Source organism: Octodon degus, unplaced genomic scaffold (genome assembly GCF_000260255.1).
Source record: "Octodon degus isolate 3935 unplaced genomic scaffold, OctDeg1.0 scaffold00165, whole genome shotgun sequence".
In the NCBI taxonomy this organism is placed as follows: Eukaryota; Metazoa; Chordata; class Mammalia; order Rodentia; family Octodontidae; genus Octodon; species Octodon degus.
In genome coordinates, this window is record NW_004524741.1 from 6,072,249 (window position 1) to 6,083,731 (window position 11,483).

The following is an 11,483-nucleotide window of genomic DNA, read 5'->3' on the forward strand; positions in this document are numbered from 1 at the left end:
CTGGGATTACAGGCACACGCCACCATGCCCAGTCCAATTGCTATCTCAGAGCGCCCCGGGGTGGGGCTGGAATGGCATGCCAGGATGGAACCCTGGCCTCTGTGCTCTGCCTAAGCAGGTGCTTCAGTCCATTTTGCTGTCTGGCTGGCCTTTTTCATAGAATTTAAACTTTCATCTCTGTCATAGAGCCTTTCAATATATTTACCTTTTAATCCTTTACTGTGGAACAACTTTATATTTTATTGAGACACACGTGCTTTGAGAAGAAGGAAGAGGAAGGAAAGGGAGAGAAAGAAAGAGAGGATTAAATCTGAGAATTGTCCAGCTGCTAGAGATGCTATTAGCTTTCTGAATAAAATTGTAAAGGGACAACAAAAAAACATGACACCAGAATTGAGATTGATAATAAAGGCAAAAATCAAGGGAAGTATCAAGATCAGAACTGTCCTTATAAGAAAGACCAGTAATATGGATTGAGTAATTAAAAAATCTATCATGTTTGTTGTGAGTTTAAGTTTTATGCCATGAGCTCTTTCTTCAAACTATAATTGCATGTGTGAAACAAATATGATTGGAACTTTCAAGAAATTTGAGATCATATTTCTAATGTTTTTAACTTGTTGCAGTGTGTGTGTGTGTGTGCGCGCGCGCGCGCATGTGTGTGCTTCAATTTTTTCTTGAAACAAGTGTGAGACATTCACAGAAAAGGAAATCACAACCAATGATCATAATGGATTACAATCAATTTAGCAAACTATAAAAACTAGAAATTCGACCTGTATATTCTCAAATAATTTGTTATAAATATATATTTTTATCTAGTAGAAAGTCACAGAGGCACTGAAAATTATTAGGATTGTCACAGTCATATTCATTTTATTCAAATATAATGTCAATTAATACTAAATTATATTCAAATTTTTAGTGCCCAATTATCTATGAGTTATGAACTGCTAGCAGATCATGCAGCAGGCCTGGTTCTGGTAACTCACATTTTCTATCATGTGGTAGCCTAACGCAGGGTCTCATATGAGGTACAGCAGAAACTCATGTTCAGGGACTCCCGGGTAGCTACAGTTTTCTAACAATGTGTAAAGATACCAAGAGGTAACCCTAGGTTGTTTTAAAATGGAAACCACAATTGAGTAAGAGTCCTGATACCATTTCAGCAAAGGACTGAGTGAATTCAGGAGCTATGGTAGAAAGTTGTCCAAGTAGGGAAGAACCTATGGAAAAGCTACTTTGTTGTGTCCTTAGATGGATCTTCATGGATTTCATTAAACAGCTGGTCACCAACTACCCAGAACAATGCGTCAGTGTCAGTTTCAAGTACTTCTTTCTTCACTACTGTGTGACACAGGAAGAACTTCTGTCTCTCACTATGGGTGGCTCAGAGTTGGTTAAGGAGGATTGTTCAAAGGGGAATCTCACAACTGTCAGTGGGTGGAGCTGTGCAGCTACTCAATTACAACAGTAAAGTAAATGAGAAGGGAACTCACTTTCATGTGTTGTTTAATATTCATATAAAGCTTTAAATTCTACACATAATATTTATGATTTAATCCTCACATCAATACTTAATGGTAAGTTGAAATTTATAAGAACAATGTATATGGTAATTCCATAGTCTATGTTCTTCTGTAGGACATGTTTTGTCTTTTTATGCCTGCTTGGGGACACTAGTATATTAGTTTTTATTGTTGTACAACAAATGATGGTCAACTTGGTGGCTTAAAACAAAATTCATTTCTCGTTTTTCTGGACAAGTTTTATTTGGTCTTCTCAGTGTCTCAAGATTTCAACAAGGTTTGAAATATGCTGTGTTTGTGTGTGGTGTGTGGGCAAAATTTAGTTGCTAGTGGTTGTAGGACTGAAATTTTCGCTTTTGCTGGCTCCCAACTGGGACATTAGTTCTTGTGTGTTCTCACAGATTCTTCCCATGTGGCTCTCTCTTTCATCCTTTCTTACAACAGGGAAGCTTATATCTTCAAAACCAGCAAGCGAAAGTGTTTTATCTTTCCATTCTGCTAAGATAAAAATATCTAATTTAATAATATGCCTATCTATCCCAAAACTGTTGGCACAATATTTAAGTATTAAAAACTTGATTATATTGCTTTGAAAATTTTATCACTTCTATGTCTACTGATGATTCTGAATTTCATTCTTGTTGCAAAGGATGAATGCTTTTTTAAAACATTGGTAAAGGCATTAAAATTATAGGGTTTGTGCCAACAAAGGTATATGAACAACAAAGAGGATACTGTGTAACTGGAAATTAGTTTATAAAATAAATAGTAGAAGGGGGTTAGGAGGGAAGAGAATAGAGAAAGAGGAGGAGAGAGAGGGAGAGAGAAAAGGAAGTTGGCAAACTCCTTGTTAAATTTTACATTTTAATGTAGCAGACTGTATGAAGTTATATATGCATATATTATACTATAATATACATAGTAAGTATATATGTATATAATATACATATATATTAGTTTGGATCTTGGAATGTGAACAACCTGACCTTGTTTAATGAAAACAACCACCAGAAAATAGGAGTGGAGAATCTATTGAAGAATATTAGACATCTTCAACATGGAAGAAAAATAATAATAATATACAGAAGATAATAGGAAAGCTAAACTGATTTGGAAATCTTTTCAAGTCACAACGTCAAAATCAAAAGCTTGTCCCTACCTTTTATAGGGAATTATTTGGCCTACCCTTTAATTTCAGGGATATAGTCAGACTTTGTAATGTGCATTTGTAGTCCTTGAGTAAATGCTAAAAGAAGTCTATTTTATTGGGGACTTTTACTCAGTAAATGTGCAATTGGCATAGGAGAACATTTTAGAAGAGAAAGATTTCAGATGGAGTGGATATTGAACACAACTCTAATTTAAAATCTATAAGCTAAATAATTACCTGCGATTTTAATTTCTAAACTTTTTTTCACCCACTAATTAATGAGTGCAATGTGTGCTTCTAAACTTCTTAAGAGAGTCTGGTAATGTCCCCCATGGTGAGACTCCAGGAATGCAGACTTGGAGCTTGCATTCTAAAGAAAACAGACAAGTCTTACATGGTGAGGGATAAATTCTAGGACAGTGGTCCCCAACAATTTTGGCAGCAGGGATTAAGGATGATTCAAACACATTATATTTGAATTTAATCATATGCCTTATTTCAGTTATTATCATATTATAATATATAATCAAATAACTATATAACTAACTACAACATGGAATAATAGGAACACCGAGCTTATTTTCCTACCAGTGGACAGTCTCATCTTAAAGTGAAGGGAGACAGTTTGATGGCATCCTTGGACTGTGTTGTACACATCCATTTTACTCCATAATCTAATTTAATTTGCCATCAAAGGTTATCTTAATTGTCAGCTGCTGCTCACTAATGGGGTTTTGATATGAATTTGGAAGGAATTATTTTATTATGGTTTCTGTTTCAACCTCTCTGCTAACGTTAATCTGTATTTGCAGATGCTCACCAGAGCTAGCATTACTGCCTCAGCTCCACCTCAGACCATCAGGCATTTGATTCTCATCAGCAGCATGTATGCCAGCTCTTCATAGTAGGACCTCCATCCTCCATCATAATCTGTTGCGATTGCTGATCTGGCAGGAAATGGAGCTCAGAATGTCATGAGAAAAATGGGGAGCAGCTGTAAATATAGACAGAACTTTACTTTCTGACTCACTGCAGATTAGCAGTGGACTACTGGCCTGGGGATTAGGAATTTGTGGGCTAGAAAAAATATGAATACCGAACAAAGCAGTAGAGTTTAGTAGAAATAATTAGAAAAATATTTTCTAACAGGTGATGATATCAAGTTGTTTGTTTCTTAATGAGAAAGCTAGCCAATTAAATATCTTAGACACATACATTTTATGCAGAACCCCCCCCCCACACAATTATGAGAATGGCAAGGGTGGAAGTGTAGTTTGAAAACAGTGAAAAAAAAATAAACCACATATGAACTCATCAGGAGGCCATTACTGTGACAGTGTAAGGGAAAAACAGAGTTGGTGGAGAGGAGGCTCCAGAACAGACAGGACCCAGACTGTTGTTTAGGGCTGTATGGGTTTAGCAGGATTTTAATGTTTCTGCTACTGTGTGAAAGCTCACCTGTGGGTAGTTGGGTAGTGGGTTGTCAGTGCAAGTAGAAGATTTGGGGTGAACAGTTAGGAGGCTTTGAAATTGGTCTAGATAACAGCAGAGTGTGGTCACTGTTCTATATTACAAAGTTTAATTCAACATGCAGAACTTAGTTTTGCTTCTCTTTGCAAGACACAAACATGATTTTATTTGTAGTCCTGAGAGGATATCTTTTCTCCGCTGACCATTATGCTGGAAAATGATGAAAGTCATTTAATGCTCTCTCATATTTTATTTGATGGCATTGTTTATAATAACACTAATTTTTAAAGGCAATTGTGAAATATTATGTTAAAAAGAAGTGATTTCTTTATTAATTACAAATTTTTGAGAAAATGATGCATTTATGTTTCTATGGAGATTGCAGAAAAGGTAGAAGAAGAGAGGAACTTATAAATGAACTAGAAACAGTTTATGCTCCTCTGAGAAAACTTGGCCCAATTGTTTTTTCTCCTACTTTCTCCAATTAAAGATGTTTCCTCTGAGGGAATGAGGCATCTGAAGATCATTGTGTTTCAGTGGAGCAATGAGGCAAAGCCACTTCTCAGGAAAGACTCAGAGGAATTGCTCCCTGGAAGAACATCAGGATTTTTGCCTTTTAAATTCAGAATGTTTATAATCCAAATGCAATATGGTTCCTACACTGTTGTCCTCTACTGAAATGGCATAGAAGATGAGGGATTGTAGTATCAAACTATAGTTAAAGATTTTATGCTGATAAGAGAAAAGCGCATGGTAGAGCTATTAATTTTGTCAAAAACAAGCCTTCGGAAGAAAATCATACTGTAATGGGGCTGGGGAAGCCACAGGAAGGAAAGACTTTATTTTAAGATAAAAGGGAACACAGGCTAATAAAGAATCATCTAAATACTGAAAATAATAACTTATATTTCTGGCAGAAACTGTTACTTTTTATGATATCAGTATGGGACCTAAAGGAAGAGTACCATTTGTGATAAGAAGATGACTTAGAGTTATGTTTTGTGTCTAGTTGTTCTCAGGTAGTCATTAGAGTGGGTTTCTAGAGTTTGTGATTAATTCATGATTCAATGTTGGGATTATGGGTGTAGATGTATCTTGGATTATGGATGTGAGTGTTACACCTGCCCTGGGGCAGGTATCCTAAAGGCAGTATAAGGAAAGAAGAGAAGCTTGCTCTCTGCCTCTGCCTCTGTTGCTGCTGTAGATGTCTCTGTTTCTGCCCTTTTGCTCTTGCTGTTTTTCTGTTTTCTGCCACCATGAACTGCTGCTCTCTGCCAAGTGCCAGTATGCCTTGGAGTCAGCTTAGTATGGACTAAAACCTTTACAATCTGTGAACTAAATAATAACCTTTCCTTACTTAATTTGGGTCTTCAGGGATTTGGTCCCAGGAATGAGATAAAATTAACCAAGATAGTTGGTAAAGGATGGAAATTAAAAGCTCATTGGCAGTAAGTCAGAATTATGGAAGAGGGCAGCATTGAACATTTACAGCAGTGAGAATAAAAGGTACATCTGGGATGTACATATTCAGAAAATTCAGAAAAAGAAAACACATCATTGATATGTGATCAGGAAGAGCTGCATTAGGAATGGGACATATCCCACTGCTAATTGCATGACTTGGGGCAATTTTTTTCTTCTTGATCTTCAATTCATCTAAATGGGCATAGTTACTAACTGTGCGGCTTCATTAGTACTGACCAGCCTACATAAAATCAGAGAAGCAAAGCCCCATGAATTTTTCTTGTCACATCTTAGGTTCTGTGTAAATTTCAAGCTCCCTTTCCCAAAGAATCTGATACAATTTGATTGAATTTTTTTTCCCCTGTATTTTAGAGAAGGGTCTACAGGGTGTTCAGGGTCTCACTACTAGACCAGACTCATAGTTATTGGTCTGTTACAGCCTCCCAAGTGTTGGGATTACAGGCACACACCACCATGCCCAGTCTCAATCCCTGTCTTAGCATGTAGGCCTGTTGATTGAATTTTTAGAAAAAACTTTGTTATATGCTTTCCATCATTGAATGATGAAGGGATTCCTAGAGCCTAAGAGTAATAGTATATCCCATTTCTTTTTTCCTTCAAAAAAGAATGTATAAATTTATCTTACAACTTATGGTTAAACAATAGCTATTATTTACTTAGCATGTACATTCATGTATAAAGCTTCCAGTGATATTTTTATACTTGGTTTGAGAAATTGTTATTAGGTTATGCATAAACTAGTATTTAAAAATATTGTATTTTTATCATTATTAATAAACAGATACCTTTTATAGTATTTCTTATAAAACTATGTTTTTACTTTTAATATCTTTTTCAGAAAAGATGTGAATTTTAAAGCTAAGCCTTATTTTGGGTGGCTATTTTATTCTTGCATTTCAAGTGAGAACATTTTTCCATAGAAATATTTTATTAAATGATTTGTATAAATTCTTTCTTATTAAATTTGAAATTATAATAGAACATATCCTACACTGAGATAACAATCTTGTGGCTCTATTGCTAGTTTTAATTATGTGTAGTATTATAGATATAATAATGAAGGGAACATAAAATCTTTTAAAAGTATTCATTTCTTATTTTACATAACATCTTAAATTTCCACAACCATGCATTATTTTTATTAAAAATTGAATGTGTGAGTGCCTCAGAATTTTAACTTAATCTTCACTTTACCAAAGTGTCATAGTTTGACATACATGCAATTTTGCTATCTACTCATGAATAGAACACTTCTGTATTTTAAGAGTTGATATATCATGGTATGAAGGATCGTTTTGGAAAGAGAAAAATCAAATTGAGGATTGCTATACTACTTATGGAAAACATTGGCAAGATTTGGTTGTTTCTAGCAAAGTGTAAGTCTGTATGTCATTGTCTATGAAATCTTGGTTCAACCTGCAGAGAGATAGCAAACAATTTGGTAGGTAGTCCTGAAAACTCTGGAAACAATTCCACCAAACATTTATTGTTACAAAATAGCACTTCAGTTGGATCCCTAGATAGCTATCAACTTCATGCACATATCATAGTGCATCAGTGTATTTGCTATAGGACACTGGTGATTCTTACAGAGTGATCATGAACATTCTGTGTAAGTCTTAGAATGATCATGTGCCTATGTTTTCCTTGAGTAAACACTCTTGATCATATGGTAGATGCATGTTGAACCAACTCCAAATTGTTTTCCAAAATGGTTGAACCACATGGTGCATTTTTTTTTTTTTTTTTTGCAGAACCGAGGATTGAACTCAGGACCTTATGCTTGCCAGGCAAGCGCTGTTTTATACTGAGCTTTCTCTCTGGCTCCAACATAACGCTTTTATCAGTGGGAGAGTTTATGCTTTTGCTGAAAATAGAGTACTAGGTGGAGAGTCATTGTACCTTACCCCCTGGCTTTGCTTCACTTCAGCTATAGACTTGGCTATCAGTCTTGTTACTCCCTTTGAAGGTAATGACTTTTACTCAGCACTTAGCTGCTATAATTTGCTTTTTTAAAGTTTTTGTACAGCTTGCCTAGGAATTTTGTTTGTTTTGTATTTGATACATAGTTTTTCTTGAAGTCCAGGACAGGTCTTTATTAAGATTTTTTGAAAATTCTATTTATTTATTTATTTATTTATTTATTTATTTATATTTTTAGTACAGGGTCTCCAGGATCTCCAGGGTCTCACTACGTAGATTGGACTCGTAGTGATCCGCCTGTGTTCAGCCTCCCAGGAGCTGGGATTACAGCTGCGCACCACCATGTCCAGTCTCAATCACTGTCTCAGCATGCCCTAGGGTCGGGGACAGCATGGCATGCCAGGGATTGAACCCTGACCACTGAGCTCTGCCTAACCAAGATCTTTAATTTGCTGAGCTATTTGGGCTGCCCTTAAAAATTCTTAATCAATAATTTATCAAATATTCCTTTTGATAAATTCTGTTGTTCTACAGTTACAAATGGGAAAATAGTGGAAGAAAAATTTGAAAAACAAAGCAATAATAGGTGAGGAGAGAAAAATATGATAAAGAATCCTATTAAAGACTAGAGGTGTATTTATAAAATTAGGTGATGGTAACAGGAGAAACAAATGAGAAACAGAAGATAAAAGGGAAAAAAAGGAGAAAAATAAAATAATATAGTGAATAAAAGTAGAAAAAGTTAAAAAAGAAAAAGAAAAAAAAAAAGGAGAAAGGCAAATTTCCCAAGTTCCAATAAATTGAAAAAAGAAAAGAGGAAAGAAAAATGAAAAATAATCATCGAAAAGGAAAATGAGTTCAAAAGCAGGGGGAAAAAAAGTCTGTATTGTTGAATGACTATTGTTTTACAGGCGAGGAAGTCATGGTTTCCTTCACCTAACCTCATGAATTTTGGGTTTGTGAATGCTGCCCTATCTTAGAGACTCCTCTGTCTACCGCAGCCGCGCTCTTGTGCATTCTGGTTGGTAGGGCAGGTGTCAGGCCTCGGATCTGCACCACATGAAGGTAGCAGGCCCGGGCTCCAGCACTAAATGCCAGCATTTTCAGGCTCAACTGTTTCTCAGTGCAGCTCAAACTGGACCTGACAGGGGAACGGGGGAGCAAATCCTATGTCCTTGTGGGTCTGAGTTTAAATTTCTCAGGGAATCTCTTTGGAGCCACTCTGTCCACAGCTTGCTCCCGTACTTGTTTGTCTCTCATCCAATCACTGTGGGAGAGAAACACTGGAAATCCTGAGGTTAAATTGTTTGCTGGTCATTATGAGTCACAGATTTAAAGTCATCTCCTTCCCAAAATGTTGCCAGATAAAGTGCTCACTGGTGATATGGACAGTGCCCGCACTAGAGTCCTCCCCAAGGTGCGGCTGCTGCTGTGCAGGGTGCGCCCCTGGAGCCCGTCTTCGTTCTGCTTTGGCATTTATGGCAGCTATAGGAGAAAGTCAGCACCTTCTGCTCCTTGAATCTCCCCGCCCTGGGGGTTACAGTGCTTCTGTTCCAGCACACAGACCACGATCAGAGGAGAGAGTTCAGATTCTTTTCTTTTCTTTTTTTTTATTGGTAGGTGCCTTATTGTTATTATTTTTTTAAAATTAATTTTATTGAGAAACAAATAGCAATGAGACAGTTTCAAAACCAATTAGTAGGACAGTTTCAATAATTAATACATTGCATATTGTTGTCTTCATAGTGGTTAGTTATAGTACAGATTCTTTTGTTCTGTTCTCTACCTCTTGTGGATTGTGTCTCCAACTCCTCTTTTGTTCCTTCTCCAACGTGCTGCTTCTCAGGTTCTGGATGCTGAGTCTTGGAGAGCTGAATTTCACTTAGCACTGTGCCATTTTCTCTTCCTTACCCAGCTTCATCTATGACTCCTTTTCAATACCTCTATGAAGATTTTTTTCTGATGTATTAGGTAAAAATCTAGTTACCTTCTTTGTGTAGGATTTTATTGATCATTATTTTAGTAGTACTCAAATAGTGTCATTTATTTCCTTGGCCAGTACCAATATAATTTATTTGCATGACCTAATGTTACACCATTGCTAATGAACTGGAATATTCTTAAATGGTGATGGGACCCTTTTTCCACACCACAGTTTGGTTTGTGCTTTGCAAAATATTCTTCAAGGGAAATGGCACACAGTAGGTACTGAAGAACATTTGCCCAGTAAATAACCCAGTTATTATTCATAGTTATTTTTTATACTATCCAAGTTAAATTTGAAATATTATGGAAAGCTATAGTGATTCAGAAGTTTTGCTTCATATTAAAATAAGTCTTACATGTTTTTAATGTTCTCACATTTTGCTTGCCAACGTGACCTTTGTTTTTGTAATGTGAGATGGAATTCCAGAGTTTAAACTAGAAATTTGGATAATTGAAGGAAGCTGTTGATTCCTCCCACATGAACTGAAATAAATGGGCTAAAGGGATTTAAAAAAATTTAGTTGCACTTTTTTTTAAAAAAGCAGCAACCTGATAATTTTGATAATGGCTCAATAAACATAAATTTATTTTTTTCCTTCTTTGAGCTGTTCATGGAACAGAGTAAAATTTTGCTAAATATTTTTGACTATTATAAAAATTAAAATCCAATCTTCTTTCTTTTTTCTAGTAAAAAATATATGCCAAGTAACTATGAAAAGGTAGGAAATAAAATATTTTATAACAGAAATTCAAAAATATGATTTAAATTTTTTTATAATTCTACATTTTGATATGTAGTTTTCTAAAAACTGTTTATTGAAGATACTATCCATTTTCCATTGTATTTTTGACACCTTTTTTTGAAAAATCACCTGTCTGTAAATTTGTGGATTTTTTAAAAACTTTTTAACCTATTCCAGTGTTGAATGTGTCTGTTGTTTCTCTAGCGTTATAATGTTTTCATTAAAATAGTTGTGTAACATATTTTAAAATCAGGATATAATGACTCCAGCTTTGTTTGAGGTTGCTTTGATTATTGGGACCTTTCATGACTTCATATATAATTTAGGATTTTTTTGTAATGTGAAGAAAGGCATTGATATTTTGATTAACATTGCATTAACGATTTAGGTTGCTTTGGGTAATATGGATGGTTTTACTGAATTTCTTCCTACAATCTGTCAACATGGGTTAGAAAAAATATTATTTTATAAATATTATAAATACTATTTTTTAATGAATGTGTTTCCTTTGACTTCTTTCATGAATGCTTTACAGTTTTTATTGTACAGATCTTTTAAACCTTTAGTTAAATTTGCTCCCATGTGTTTTATTTTCTAATTCAGTTATTTTCTTACTTTTTTCTACAGAATCCATGATTAGCATCTAGAAGCTCTATTAATTCTTATGCTGATTTTGTATGTTTTAGTTTTACTGAATTCAGGTATAAATTCTAACAGTTTTGTTTTAGAGTTTTTATGATTCCACCTATCTATGAGGATATCTGCAAGCAGAGACAACTTCATTTTCTGCTTTTCTATTTGCATGTCTTTTATGTGTTTTAGTTTCCTAATTCTCTGGGTAGGACTTCCAGTGCAGTAAGTGGGCAAGTGGATGTACTTGTTCTTTATCTCAGAGGAAGAAGCTCTGAGCATGGCAGCACTGGTCTTGTTGTATTATAACCTTGATTACATTGATAAAAACATTCCCAAACAAATTCAACTTGTCTTTTTGGCTTCAAGGATTTGGATTTCTATTTTCTTCAATTGCCTTGGGATTTTGCCTGCCATTGCCATTATTTCTTTGAATATGTTTTATGTCTCTTTCAGTCCTCCTTCTGCTGTTGGCTTGCTGACTTCACATATGCTGTTCTCTGATGGCATCCCAGATGTCTCAGCCCATCTTCATGATTCTTTATCCTTTTTATAACTCCAAGTGAT

The 11,483-nt window shown here is 35.3% G+C and overlaps 1 protein-coding gene across 1 annotated transcript in view; it reads left to right on the forward strand.

Annotated features, from left to right (window-relative positions):
- The window catches only part of Cnbd1 (cyclic nucleotide binding domain containing 1), a gene marked incomplete at its 3' end in the record, with an annotated part of 439,441 nt that overhangs the window by 90,199 nt on the left and 337,759 nt on the right, over positions 1-11,483 (forward strand). The gene's annotated exons all lie outside the window — the stretch shown is intronic.